The sequence below is a fragment of the Gossypium arboreum genome, chromosome 11, assembly GCF_025698485.1.
Source record: "Gossypium arboreum isolate Shixiya-1 chromosome 11, ASM2569848v2, whole genome shotgun sequence".
Taxonomy (NCBI): domain Eukaryota; kingdom Viridiplantae; phylum Streptophyta; class Magnoliopsida; order Malvales; family Malvaceae; genus Gossypium; species Gossypium arboreum.
In genome coordinates this window covers 128999692-129013164 of record NC_069080.1, presented here as the reverse complement: position 1 = coordinate 129013164, position 13473 = coordinate 128999692, and the positions used below count along the sequence as shown (strand labels likewise).

Below are 13473 nucleotides of genomic sequence, written 5' to 3'. Positions count from 1 at the left end.
ACTTCAAGGAGATCTGCTGTGGCTTTTAGCCGCTCCAACGCCATTTCAGGGAGAAGAGATCCACTGAAACTTCAAGGAGATCTGCTGTGGCTTTTAGCCGCTCCAACGCCATTTCAGGAAGAAGAGATCCACTGAAACTTCAAGGAGATCTGCTGTGGCTTTTAGCCGCTCCAACGCCATTTCAGGGAAAAGAGATCCACTGAAACTTCAAGGAGATCTGCTGTGGCTTTTAGCCTCTCCAATTCCATTTAAGGAAAAAATATTTTTAATTCAGCCTGTTGCCCTACTGCTTAGGGGGTTAAGGCTCCTCGTCATCGATCTGTTCCACTATTGCTTAGGGAGACAAGATCTGTAATTCTCAGACGTTGCTACACCATATTCTAGGGGTATGATCTGTAGAATCTGTTTCAAATACCTATGCTTATGCAAAATGATTAGGAAGCTATGATCGAAATGAATCAGAATGCCCTTAACTAGGCATGTCATGAATGATCTATAAATGCATGAGTGCAGTATGTTATGAGAATGATCCATTTTTTAATGTTTAGGTTGTCATTGCTCTTTGTTTATCAAGGTTCTTTCGCTGAATTGGTATTCCGTCTTCTTATTCGGCTTAGATTTTTTGAACAGAAAACCTGAACAGGTAGTCCCAATTTAAACTTTTTCTTCTCGAGTGTTTCCAATCCTTCGGTTAGTTCTAAATAATAGCCCTGTTTCAGGTTCATGTACTATTTAGAAACTTTCAGAGTAATATACAGAACTCTTTTTGCAAAAGTGTCATTAGTCCATTGGTCGTTATTTCGATGCAAAAATGCTTGAGAAAGATCGTAACAATGGATAGAACTGAATTTTATTGGAAACAAAATTTGAAAGGAATAGATTAATCACAGAACATAGGCATTGCTGGAAGACAAAATAAACAAAAGGAAGATAGGTCCCCCAAATATCGCAGCATGAACTCCCCTGTATGAACTTCTTGAAGACCCTTCTTTTGAGCCTAATATGTGTTTAAGGGATCTAGAGTACTCTTGCTGATACCCCAAGATGTAACATCTCTCCTTTTTGCTAATTCAGATATTACAAGAATGCCGCAAGCTCAACCTCTGATCCAAGTTTGAATCGCCCTTTACGGGTTTTCGATTCAAAATCCCTTTGATCTCAAGGTGCTCTTTGTAAGTTTTCACCTTGGCCTCTCCCCCTTTTTTTTTTTTTAGGCAAAGTATTTCTTGACCGAATCTGAATTCACAGGGTTAGGCAAAGTCTTGCTATCCATTTCAGTCAATATCAATGCTCCTTTGGAAAAAGCCTTCTTTACCACATAAGGTCCTTCCCAATTTGGCATCCATTTTTCTCTGAAGTCTTTATGTATAGGCAAAATCTTTTTTAACACTAGGTCTCCTTCCTGGAATTCTCTGGGACGAACTTTTTTGTTGTAGGCTCGCATCATCCGTTTTTGGTACATTTGACCATGACGGATTGCCTTTAGCCTCTTTTCTTCGATCAAATTCAACTGATCGTATCGGCACTGGATCCACTCTGCCTCATCCAGCTTTATTTCTGCCAAAACTCTGAGGGAGGGAATCTCTACCTCGATGGGTAAAATTGCCTCCATTCCATAAACTAGTGAGAAAGGAGTTGCCCAGTAGAGGTCCTGATAGATGTTCGATAAGCATAGAGGGCGAACGGTAGTTTCTCATGCCAGTCTTTGTAATTTTTAGTCATCTTTCCCACAATCTTCTTGATGTTCTTATTGGCTGCTTCGACTGCACCATTCATTTTTGGGCGATATGGTGACGAATTGTGGTGTCTGATCTTGAACTGACTGCAGACCTCTGCTATTGTACTGTTGTTCAAATTCAATGCATTATCAGATATGACCTTTTCGGTCATTCCATATCGACAGATGATCTCTCTCTTTAGGAACTTGCTAACTGCTGATTTTGTAACATTAGCATATGAAGCGGCCTCCACCCACTTGGTGAAATAATCGATAACCACAAAGATGAATCGATTCCCATTTGAAGCTTTTGGTGAAATTGGCCCGATTACATCCATGCCCCACATTGAAAAAGGCCATGGAGAAGTCATAACATGCAGAGGTGAAGGAGGCACATTAATCTTGTCTCTATAAATTTGGCACTTATGACATCTTTTGGCATAGTTAATACAATCTCCTTCCATGGTGGACCAATAATAACCGAATCTCATAATTTGCCTAGCCATTGTGAAGCTGTTAGCGTGTGTACCACAGACGCCCTCATGAACTTCTTCTAAGATTTTCTTGGCCTCAATAGCGTCTACACATCTTAACAGTACCTGATCCTTCCTTCTTTTGTATAAGATCTCCCCGTCCAAGACATAATCGCCGGCCAGTCTTCTCAACGTTCTTTTGTCGTTTTCAGTAGCTTGGTCGGGGTATTGGCGATTCTTCACATACCGCAGGATATCATGGTACCAAGGATGACCCTCATTTTCTACTTCTTCTTCGAGGTTGTAACAATGAGCTGGAACCTCGTAAATACTCATTTGGATCGGTTTCACATCTTCTTGTCTGTTCACCTTGATCATAGAGGCTAAAGTTGCTAGAGCATCGGCCATCTGATTTTCTTCTGGAGGGAGATAGCAGAAGACGATATCATCAAATTTTTGAATCAATTCAAGGACCAGATTTTTGTAATTGATCAACTTGGGATCTCTCGTCTCCCATTCACCTTTGAGTTGATAAATCACTAGTGCAGAATCTCCATATACTTCTAGCGCTTTAATCTTGCATTCTATGGCTGCACGTATGCCCATGATGCACGCTTCGTATTTCGCCATATTGTTCGTGTAGTCAAAATCTAATTTACTAGTGAAGGGATAATGGTCTCCGTCTGGAGATACCAATACTGTCCTGATTTCGTTACCCATGGCGTTTGATGCTCCGCCAAAGTTTAGCTTCCAAGGATGACCTTTTTGAGGGCCTTCTTCAGTAGTTCCTATATACATTAGATCTTCAATTGGAAAGTCAAAGTTCAGAGGCTCGTAGTCCTCTAGGGCTCTGCTTGCCAGGAAATCTGCTATCGCACTCCCTTTTACAGCCTTCTGGTTCACATAGACTATATCGAACTTGGAAAGTAGAATTTGCCATCGGGCCATTCTCTCGTTCAAAGCGGTTGACTCCATTAAATACTTCAGGGGATCCATTTTAGAGATCAGCCAAGTTGTGTGGTACAACATGTATTGTCTCAGTCTTCGGGTTGTCCAGATTAAGGCACAACACAACTTTTCAATGAACGAGTATCTTGTTTCACACTCAGTAAACTTCTTACTGAGGTAATATATCGCTCTTTCTTTCCTTCCTGACTCATCAGGCTGGCCAAGCACACATCCCATGGAATTTTCAAACACCGTTAAATATAGTATTAATGGCTTGTCTGGACTAGGTGGCGTCAACACCGGGGCATTAGACAAATATTGCTTAACCTTGTCGAAAGTCTTCTGGCACTCCTCGTCCCAAACACCAGGGTTGTGTTTCTTAAGGAGCCGGAATATGGGATCACATTTCTCAGTTAGTTGTGAAATAAACCGAGTGATGTAATTTAATCTTCCTAGAAATCCATGAACTTCCTTTTGAGTACGCGGTGGAGGTAACTCTTGTATGGCTTTGACTTTATCTGGGTCAATCTCAATCCCTTTTTCACTGACCACGAATCCTAGTAGTTTTCCTGACCTGGCCCTGAAGGTACATTTTGCTGGATTGAGTTTCAGCTGAAATTTTCTCAACCTCAAAAATAATTTTCTCAAGACTCGCACACGCTCTTCTTCAGTCCGAGATTTGGCGATCATGTCGTCGACATAGACTTCGATTTTTTTATGCATCATATCATGGAATAGGGTCACCATGGCTCTCTGATATGTTGCTCCCGCATTTTTCAATCTGAACGGCATCACCTTATAGCAAAAGGTTTACCACATGGTCACAAATGTGGTTTTATTCATGTCTTCAGGATGCATTTTGATCTGATTGTACCCTGAGAAACCATCCATAAAAGAGAAAAGTGAGTAACCTGCCGTGTTATCCACTAAGGTGTCAATATGAGGCAAGGGGAAATTATCCTTTGGGCTAGCTTTGTTTAAGTCTCTGTAGTCTACACACATCCGTACTTTTCCATCTTTTTTAGGGACAGGAACGATGTTGGCTACCCATTCCGAGTACTTGACTACTTGTAAGAAACCAACATCAAATTGCTTCTTGACCTCCTCTTTTATTTTCAACAAAACATCGGGTCGCATCCTTCGAAGCTTTTGCTGAACTGGCTTGTATTCTTCTTTGATGGGGAGCCTATGTACCACAATGTTAGTATTTAGCCTAGGCATATCTTGATATGACCATGCAAAGACATCCTTGAACTCTTGGAGTAACTCAATAAGGTCCCGCTTTGTCTCTGTGGTAATACAAGCTCCAATCTTTACTTCTTTCTTTTCTAGTTCATCTCCCGAGTTCACGATTTCTACTGTCTCTTTGCAGGGTAGAATCTATTTCTCGTCTTGTTCTACCATCCTTAACAAATCAGGGGATAAGTTACAGTCTCTGTCATCCTCAATGTCCTCGGATCCCTCCAGACACATATCACGCTCAAAAGGAGACTCTGAGTTAGTAGTAAGGTTGCTCACATCATTGATATCCGGGGACCTGTTGTAGGTGCGAAGGAAGATACAAAGAACAAAATAATCTAAGAGCCATGATATGTATGGTATGATCATGAATGAAAGAATAAAAGAATATTTGCACTGAATACGACAAAAGGATGCATTTCATTGAAATAACGATTTTGAACATAAACCTAATTCACAAAAGGACACCTATTACTCCTAGGCCTGAAGTAATAGGTGTGTTTTGGGCATTACTCTGTATTGGTTCTAAAGACTATAGAAATCTCTTCTGCAGTCCAATTATTTAGAACACTTTCTGGCTCATAAGGGCGGATGCCCGACAAATTTTCTACTATAGCTCCTTCCTCATATGTGGCGTTAATGCTTAAGTCTTCCAACATTTCTTCAGAAAATCCTTTCCTTGTCGCTCTTCCTTCAGCGTGAATAATTCCTCCTGACACGAATGTACTGGCTATGTGAGGAAAGGTCATTGGCTCCCACTTAACCTCTTCCCCGCTCAAGCGTGCTCTTCTCCTTTCTTATTTCTTCTCTTGCTCTATTTTCTTTTGTCTCGCATCTGGCTTGAATCCTAAGCCAAAGCGGTCTCGTTTGTCCATGAGCATAGGTGTTTCGATCCTCCCTTGTAGGCTTCTTCCAAGCCCTTTTCTTGGCAAAGCTCATTTCCCAACAGTCAGTTGTAGGCCCATTCTTGTAGTTTTAGAGATTCGGGGCATCGGGATCTTATTTCCTTCGACAACAAAGGTCGTATTTACAAACTCTAATGACCGAAAAGAACATTCTATGGTTTCATCATCTATCTCCACATACGGTGCATTGCTGGTAACGGATGCAATCATATCTTCTTCTGCATTTGCGGTCACCAATCGACCTTCCGTTACAAATTTGAGCTTTTGATGTAATGATGACGGCACAGCCCCTGCTGAGTGAATCCAGAGCCTTCCCAACAAGCAATTGTAAGAGGGCCTGATGTCCATGACTAAGAAGTCTATCTCGTACGTGCTAGGGCCGATTAAAAGGGGTATTTCAATCCTCCCCATTACTTTCCTTTCGGTACCATCGAACGCCTTCACCACATTTTGGCATGTTTTCATGTGGGAACTATCCACGGGCAACCTATTTAATGTGGATAGAGGTAGGACGTTTAGTGCAGATCCATTATCAATCAATACCCCCGGCAATGTGAATCCATTGCAACGTGTGGTAATATGTAGAGCCTTTGTAGACCCCATACCTCCCGGTGGTATTTAATCATCGTTAAAGAAAATAAAATTATCGGCACTGATATTGTTGACCAGACGATCCAGTTTGTTAACAGAGATGTCATTCGTAACATAAGTCTCATTCAACACTTTCATTAATGCCTTCCGATGTGTTTCTGAGCTCAACAGTAGGGCTAGCACCGAGATGCGAGCTGGTTGCTTACGTAGCTATTCAACGACGCTGTACTCACTATGCTTTAAAAATTTTAGAAATTCCCTAGCTTCATTCTCGATTACCGACTCATTGACTGGTGATTCAAGCCTGACCATCTTCTCCTTCCTTTGCTCGACCATAGGGGCCTTTTCTTTAACGATTTCATTTTTTGTACTCGCAGGATCATAACGTCTCCCACTGCGTGTATAGAAACCTACATCTTGGTTCTCTTGAAAAACACTTACCGGGTTTTCCCCCCGGGGATTGTCACGTTGCAGTCGTAATTCCAAGGAACCTTTTTGCTATCCTTGTAGGGGAAGGATATCGGTTTTTGAATTATGACTCTCGGTGCTAGTTGTACTCCTACTTCATTGCTCCTGGGTCGCGAAATGATCACCACGGGATGATTAACTCTTTGGACCCCTTCTGTTGTTCCTTTCTCTGTAGCGTACACTTCTTCTTCCTCTGATCCTCTGGTTTCTTCATAAAATTCCATCTCCTTATTGTCCATTAGATTTTGCACTATGGATCTGAACTTATTGCACTCTTGGATATCATGACCCCCATCAGTATGAAACTCGCAGTATCTTCTCGCTTCTCTAGGCATTTCCTTTGGATGTTGTGTGACTAAACCTCTTTCCACCATCTCCTCCCAAACTCGTTTAAGTGGAGTTTTTACCTCTGATACATCTTTCTTGATTCTTTTGCTCCCATTTTCGACTATCGCGTTTACCCCTTTATTACCATGGTCGGGTAACGGATTTCCTGCCACATTGGGACCTGGTGAGTCATCGAACTTTATGACACCCATTTCGATGAGTTTTTCCACTAACTTTTTGAACTCGGTACAATTCTCGATCGAGTGCCCCGTTATTCCTGCGTGTTACTCATAGTGAGTGTTTGTGTCATACCATTTTGGGAACAGGGGTTGTAAAGGCTTTAAATAGAAAGGTGACACCACGTGGGTATCAAATAAGCTCTGATATAATTCCTTGTAGGACATCGGGATAGGCGTAAACTGGACTCTTTCTATGTTAGGCTTTGAGTTGGACTCTTGTCTCACGGAGCCTTGATAGCTGGTAGTCACCGTCCTTGGTTGGCTCACAGTGACAGGCTTGTTATAACTCTTATTGTACACACTCGTGTTATTCACCTCGTTTTCTTTTCTCCTCAGAATTACTTTCTTGGCATTTTCTCCTACTTCAATCTTCCCACATCTTATCGCGTTCTCTATCATCTCTCCTGACATTACTATGTCCGAGAAGCTCTTAGTGGCACCTCCCAGCATGTGGTTGATAAATAGAGCTTTCAGAGTGTTAATAAAGAGCATAGTCGTTTCTTTCTCCAGAAAAGGCGGTTGAACTTACGTCACCACCTCTCTCCATCTTTGGGCGTACTGCCTGAAACTTTCATTCTGTTTCTTCTCCATATTTTGTAGAGTGATTCGATCAGGCGCTATGTCTGTCACGTGGCTGTATTGCTTCATGAAAGCTTGTGCCAAGTCTTTCCATGAACGGATTTAAGCACGGCTTAGTTGATTTGTACCATTTGGCCGCAGACCCGACCAAACTGTCCTGAAAGCAGTAGATTAACAGTTGATCATTGTGAATGTACCCTGCCATTCTTCGACAAAACATAGTGATGTGAGCCTCTGGACAGCTAGTTCCATTATATTTTTCAAATTCTAGCGTTTTGAACTTGAGGGGGAGCACTAAGTCTGGAACTAAACTTAACTCCTTTGCATCAATTCCACCACGGTAGTCAGCATTTTCTATTTCTTTAAACTTTTCTTCCAACCATCTACACCGTTCTTCGAGTTCTTTCGGAAACTCTACCCTTGTCTTTTCTACCCCTACTACATCATTCAGATCGGGGACACCGGGGTTAGTCGGGTTATCTCCCGGATTAGAACCTGAACCAGCTTGGTAGTTCATCGGCATCGAGGTATCGGCCTGTAATTGTTGGGGCCTGATTGTCACAGACGGCCTTTGTATGTGCGGCTCATGTTGGGATTGAGTATTCATCGGAGTGAAACCAGGGGGTAGAGAGGATCCTCGGTAACGGCTGGCCTCTCATGTTGTATTTGAATGTTCACCGGATTAAAACTAAGGGGGTAATGCGGATCTTCATTATTATTTCCAACATCGGTCATACGCCCTTTCCTTTATCCGTTCTACTAGTCAGTAGTCGGGTCATTTCTTCCATCATACTTCTTTGCGACTCCAGCATTTGATCCCTCATTTCCTGCTGGATTTTAGCTAACCGCTCTTGTACTTGTGCTTGTATCTGCTCCTGCATCTCTTTCTGCATTTGTTCCAATCTCTCTAATCTTTGGTCCATTGCTCTTGTTTTTCCTCTTGTACTGTAACGATGTTCCAGGGTAACTGTCATGATTTTTAGGGTTTTTGTGAGTTTTAGTGCGTGTGATGCAATACTGATGCATGAATGCAATGAATGTGATGAATGCAAAAAAAAGTGTTGATTCCAACCCGATTTCATTAGAGTAACTTTTCTAGAAAACAAGTTTCTTTACATAAAATAGATTACATATAAGGCTTGGCCCTGATACTTAAGGCCTTGACCTGCCTAAAAAGCCAAGCTAGCTCTCGACCTCGGTCCGATTCTGACTCATATTTTAAACTCAGCATATCGGCTTGTACTGCTAACGTTTGCAAGTGATCAGCCACTTCTTGCACTTGAGTCAAAGCTTCGCCCATGACGTAGTCCCTGCTCCTGACTTGGTCTTGAGATTGATGAAGTTGCTCCTTCCATCGCTCGTTATTTACCTCGAGGAGTTCTATCTGAAGTTCACGATTTTGCAGCGCCGTTTTGAGTTCTTCTATATTCTCTTTCAATTCTTCGATTCTATTCTGATTAGCTTTCAACTCGATTACAGAGTTACGCGAGCGATACTGATACAATGACCTCTCTAACTCTGATACCCGGATCTTTAACACCTCTTTCTCATTCTGGCTTTCTACCAAACTTCTTCTCAGGGCACCCTCTCGAGCTTGAGCATCGCGAAATTTTTCTTCCCACTGGTTGGCTTTGCTTTGTTCTTCTTTAACTTCATATCGCCACTGTTCAGATGTTTTTCCTAACCCAGCAGTTCTCATTGATCTGTGTAGCTTCTTATAGTCTGTTTTCAAACTGTCCAAGTCCTCTTCAACCTTGTTTTTCCCTTTTTAGAGTTTTTCAGCTTCTAGTTTCTAGACATCGACATCTAACCCTAACTGCATCTTTTCTTCCTCCAATTGCTCAATCCTCCTCTCTAGCTCCAGGCTCTTTTTCTCGAAGTCTTACCTGATGATTTCTAGCTCAGATGGGATTACTTTCAAGTGTTCTTCTATCGGCTGAGGATTCTCTTGATCTGATGTAGGGATATTGTCATTGATCCTCTGATGCCACCATCGGTCATACTCGGGGGTAGTCATGGGATTGGCAGCAAACTTCTTCATTCTACGAGTCTGGTTCCAGGCATTTGACATCTCGCGAACTTTCTTTTTGTAGTTATTTCCTGTGAACGTAAACTCGCACTGAGCTAACCCATACGTAGGTGGTGTAAACTGTCTAGATCTGTACTGTCTTAGTGCAAGCAGAGGTGCGTACCCGACTGCTCCCCATACTCCTAACAAGGGAACCCAATCAAAATCTCCGCATCGGTATAATATTTCATCAGGAACCATCCACGGGGCTTTCCATTCAACGTCTTCCACTTGTAAATTTTGGAGAACCGTCATCCAATTTTCTTCGAAAATATCATCTCTCCTCGGTGTAGCTACCAACTCTTTCAGTGGAGAGTAATTCTCGGAGAAGATACGATACGAGACCTTCTCCACTTTCCAAAAATGGCTGTGGAACCAAGATAGCAAGAGCTGTGCACATCCAATAAATCTCCCTTCACCCGCCCTTCTACATGCATTCAATGATTTGAAAGTTTCAGCTAAGATTACGAGTACAGGTGTGGTTCCTTTACCAAGCCTGTCAAAAAGGTCGGAAATAGCCTTGTCTACATGCCCCAAAGCTTTGGGGAAGATGACCAGTCCATAAATGCTCAGGGCAAAGACATCTACCCTTTTCTTCACGTTGGGGTGAGCTAAGATTAGATCCCTCAGGTTCCTCCAAGGAATGCATTTACAATCTCCTTTCTGTTTGATTCGAGTTGTCACCCACTGTTCGCTCATCCTTGTGATGTTCATCAGCTTTTTTGAAAATGCTGGGACGTTAGCGGGTCTAGAATAAATTCTGTCAACCTGAATTTTTGGGCAATGGAGCAAGGTCGTGTATTCCTCTATAGTAGGTACCAAATCTACTTTCCCGAAAGTGAAGCAACTGTAAGCAGAATTCCAATATTGGGCAAGGGCTCGAAACAGGTGTTCATCTACCTTGACATCGAGCAGATAAGGTAAATCACCGTAATGACAATAGAATAGCTGTTTGACCTCGTTATCCCACTGACCCCAAATTTCTTTCATCTCTTGGAGATTATTCTGAGTTACGCTAATCCGAGTAAAGTTCCATAACTCTGACACATACCCCTCGGTAAGACTGTTACCTTTCTCTTGTTGTGTCGTCTCAGCCCATATCCGGACAGCCGCGTTGTCTTCTACTTTATCAAAAAACCCCTTTCCCATGATAAGCTATCTATTTAGGAACCGAATGCGAATCAACACCTTTTATGATGAAAATGCCATGCAAATACAATCAAAGTAAAACAAAGTAAGTCAGTAATTTATACACAGTTCAAAGCAAACAAAGAATAATAAATATAGCACTTGCTCAAGTAAATATTAGGGTTTCGGAGTGGCTCTACCTAGGGTAGGTTCCTAAGGTTCGCTATATGGGGCTTGGTTCTAGAGTAAGGGTACCTGAACCAGTAGATTCCTCGATCTTCACCCATTATAGGCTCATACAGACCGAGTTCAGTTCAGGGGAATACATTTCCCTATGGCTGCACGGAGATGAAAATCTCACGAAGACATATGTACGGATGTATCCCGAAAGTGATCCACTATCCTGCACGGAGGTGAAAACCTCACGAAGGAGTAGTTTCTCGCTCCCACTTAAGAGGGTGTGACCACAGTGGTCATGCAATGCAATATGCAAAACCATTTAAAGACTCGGATCAACGTAGCAGGTATTATATAAACCACAAAAATAGCTGATGAAATGCAATGAAAGGATCGTATTTCAAAATCAAATTTTCAATTTTCGATAAAAAGACAAAAGTTAATCAACTTGGGGCTTGACTCTCTTATTTAATCACCAGTGGAGTCGCCAAGCTATCGTAACCATTTTTTTGAAAAAAAAAAGGGGAATCGACTTGGATTTTGAAAATGAAAACGAAAAATTGGGAGTCGCCACCAATCTTTTTTGATGAGGTGTGATCGGGTCACCTTTAAATTAACCATTTTAATAAAAGTTAAGATTTACTAAAATGATAATTTTTGGTCTGCGAAAATTCAAAAATGAGTTCGGGAGTCAGTTACGCACGAGGAAGGATTAGCACCCTCGATACGCCCAAAATTCGTACCTAGTTGATTAATTAGTGTCTTAGTGTCGAGAATTGAAAACTTGGAAGACCTTTGAAATACGATCCCTTTTTTTTATAAAAAAGTTCAAGTGTTAAAGACCTTCTCGTCTCAAAATATGAAATGTCACATCCAGTGAGTTAGGACACGACATCTTGAATTTTTGAGAGCGAGCTTGCCTTTTATAAAAAACTTACGTATTTTAATTTGTTAGAAGGGTATTCAATTATTTAGAGTAAACGAGAAAATCGAAACCCAGTAAGTGAGGGTACGTTTTCCCGAGTTCTCAAACACCGAATATTGCCTTTGTTTTAAAACAAATTCATATTTCGAGGTGACGAAATGTCATACCTGGTAAGTTAGGGCACAACACTTCGTATCTCCGAGGATGAGCATTTTCAAAACTCGTATAGCAATTTAAAAGAGTATTCTGTTATTTAGATTAAATGAGAAAAATCGAAACCCAGTAAGTTAGGGCACAATTATCTCGAATCACCAAATACAGCATATCACTTTTATAAAAGAATCATTATTGGGGTTAGATAAAAACCTACATTCGTAATGAAAGGAGATAATAAAAGGTGCATAACAAATAAAATTGATAGCCTTAACAAAATAAACCTAAACATGAATGAGAATGATAACTATAAAAACAATGGAAAAATATATGCATCAAACAAATAATAAGAAGAGGAAATAATAAATGAGCTAAAACATTCAAACTAAAAGAACTAGTAGTAAATGAATAAACATTACATAAAACTATTTAAGAAATGATAGTAATAATAATATTAATGGTAGAAATGCAAGGAATAAAATTTTTAAGTTTGAAGTGATGTGAAAGATATATAAATGAATAATATGCAATAAATAAAAATCAGATAACTTAAAGAATAATAGGTAAAGATAATAATATAATAGCAATAATGAAAATATAAATATATAAGAAATATAGATAGATGAATGATAGGAAAATAAACATAGATAGAAAATAATAATAGTCATAATACCATAGTTATAACAATTACAAAAATAATGATAATAATAACATCAAAGTAGAGTGAATAATAATACTATATAAATATATATATATATATATATATATGTATATAATAGAAATACACACTACTATATAATAGTAATAATAAATATAAAGATACAAAAATCAAATATAATAAAAATATTAAATTAAAGTAATAAAAAACAATACTATACGCATAATATATATATACATATATAATAAATATATTGTGATACTAATAAAGTGTGCATAATATATATTTAGATATTAAAACATATATACATAATGTATAAAAAGAATATATATAGTATTAAAATGGGAAATATGCATAATATATATATACATACATATGTATGCAAATATAGACATCATATAATATTATCATACATATGCATTAATAAGAATGATAATATTAAAACTATTAATAATACTTTATAACACATATATATACAAGTATTAAATAAAATAATAATAATGAGCTATTAATAAAATATAACAATAATAATATTAAAATTAAATTAGAATAATAAGGAAAAGTAAAAAAGGGGGACGAAATCGAATTAAAATGGAATTTTGTATAATTTAAAATAAATGAAGGAGAAGGGGTTAATCTGCGCCATGAAAGCAACTGGGGAGGGACCAAAGGGAAATTATCCTCTCTCCAAAATGCAACGTCTTAACCGGGCTAAAATGAAATAGAAGTAAAATCATAGGGATAAAATTAAAGGAAAAGAAATAGACGAGACCCCATTGAACTAAGCCTCAAAGCGAGAGACCGAGGCGCAAATAACCCTCGTCTAAAAACACGCGGATCCCGGGCATAGGTGGGTGGTCATCGGGTCATTGTCTAAA

The 13473-nt window shown here is 39.7% G+C and overlaps 1 pseudogene; it reads right to left on the bottom strand.

The window, feature by feature from the left end:
- Positions 1–1210: 1210 nt before the first annotated feature.
- LOC128283970 (uncharacterized) lies at positions 1211–8093 on the bottom strand (annotated as a pseudogene).
- Positions 8094–13473: the final 5380 nt, after the last annotated feature.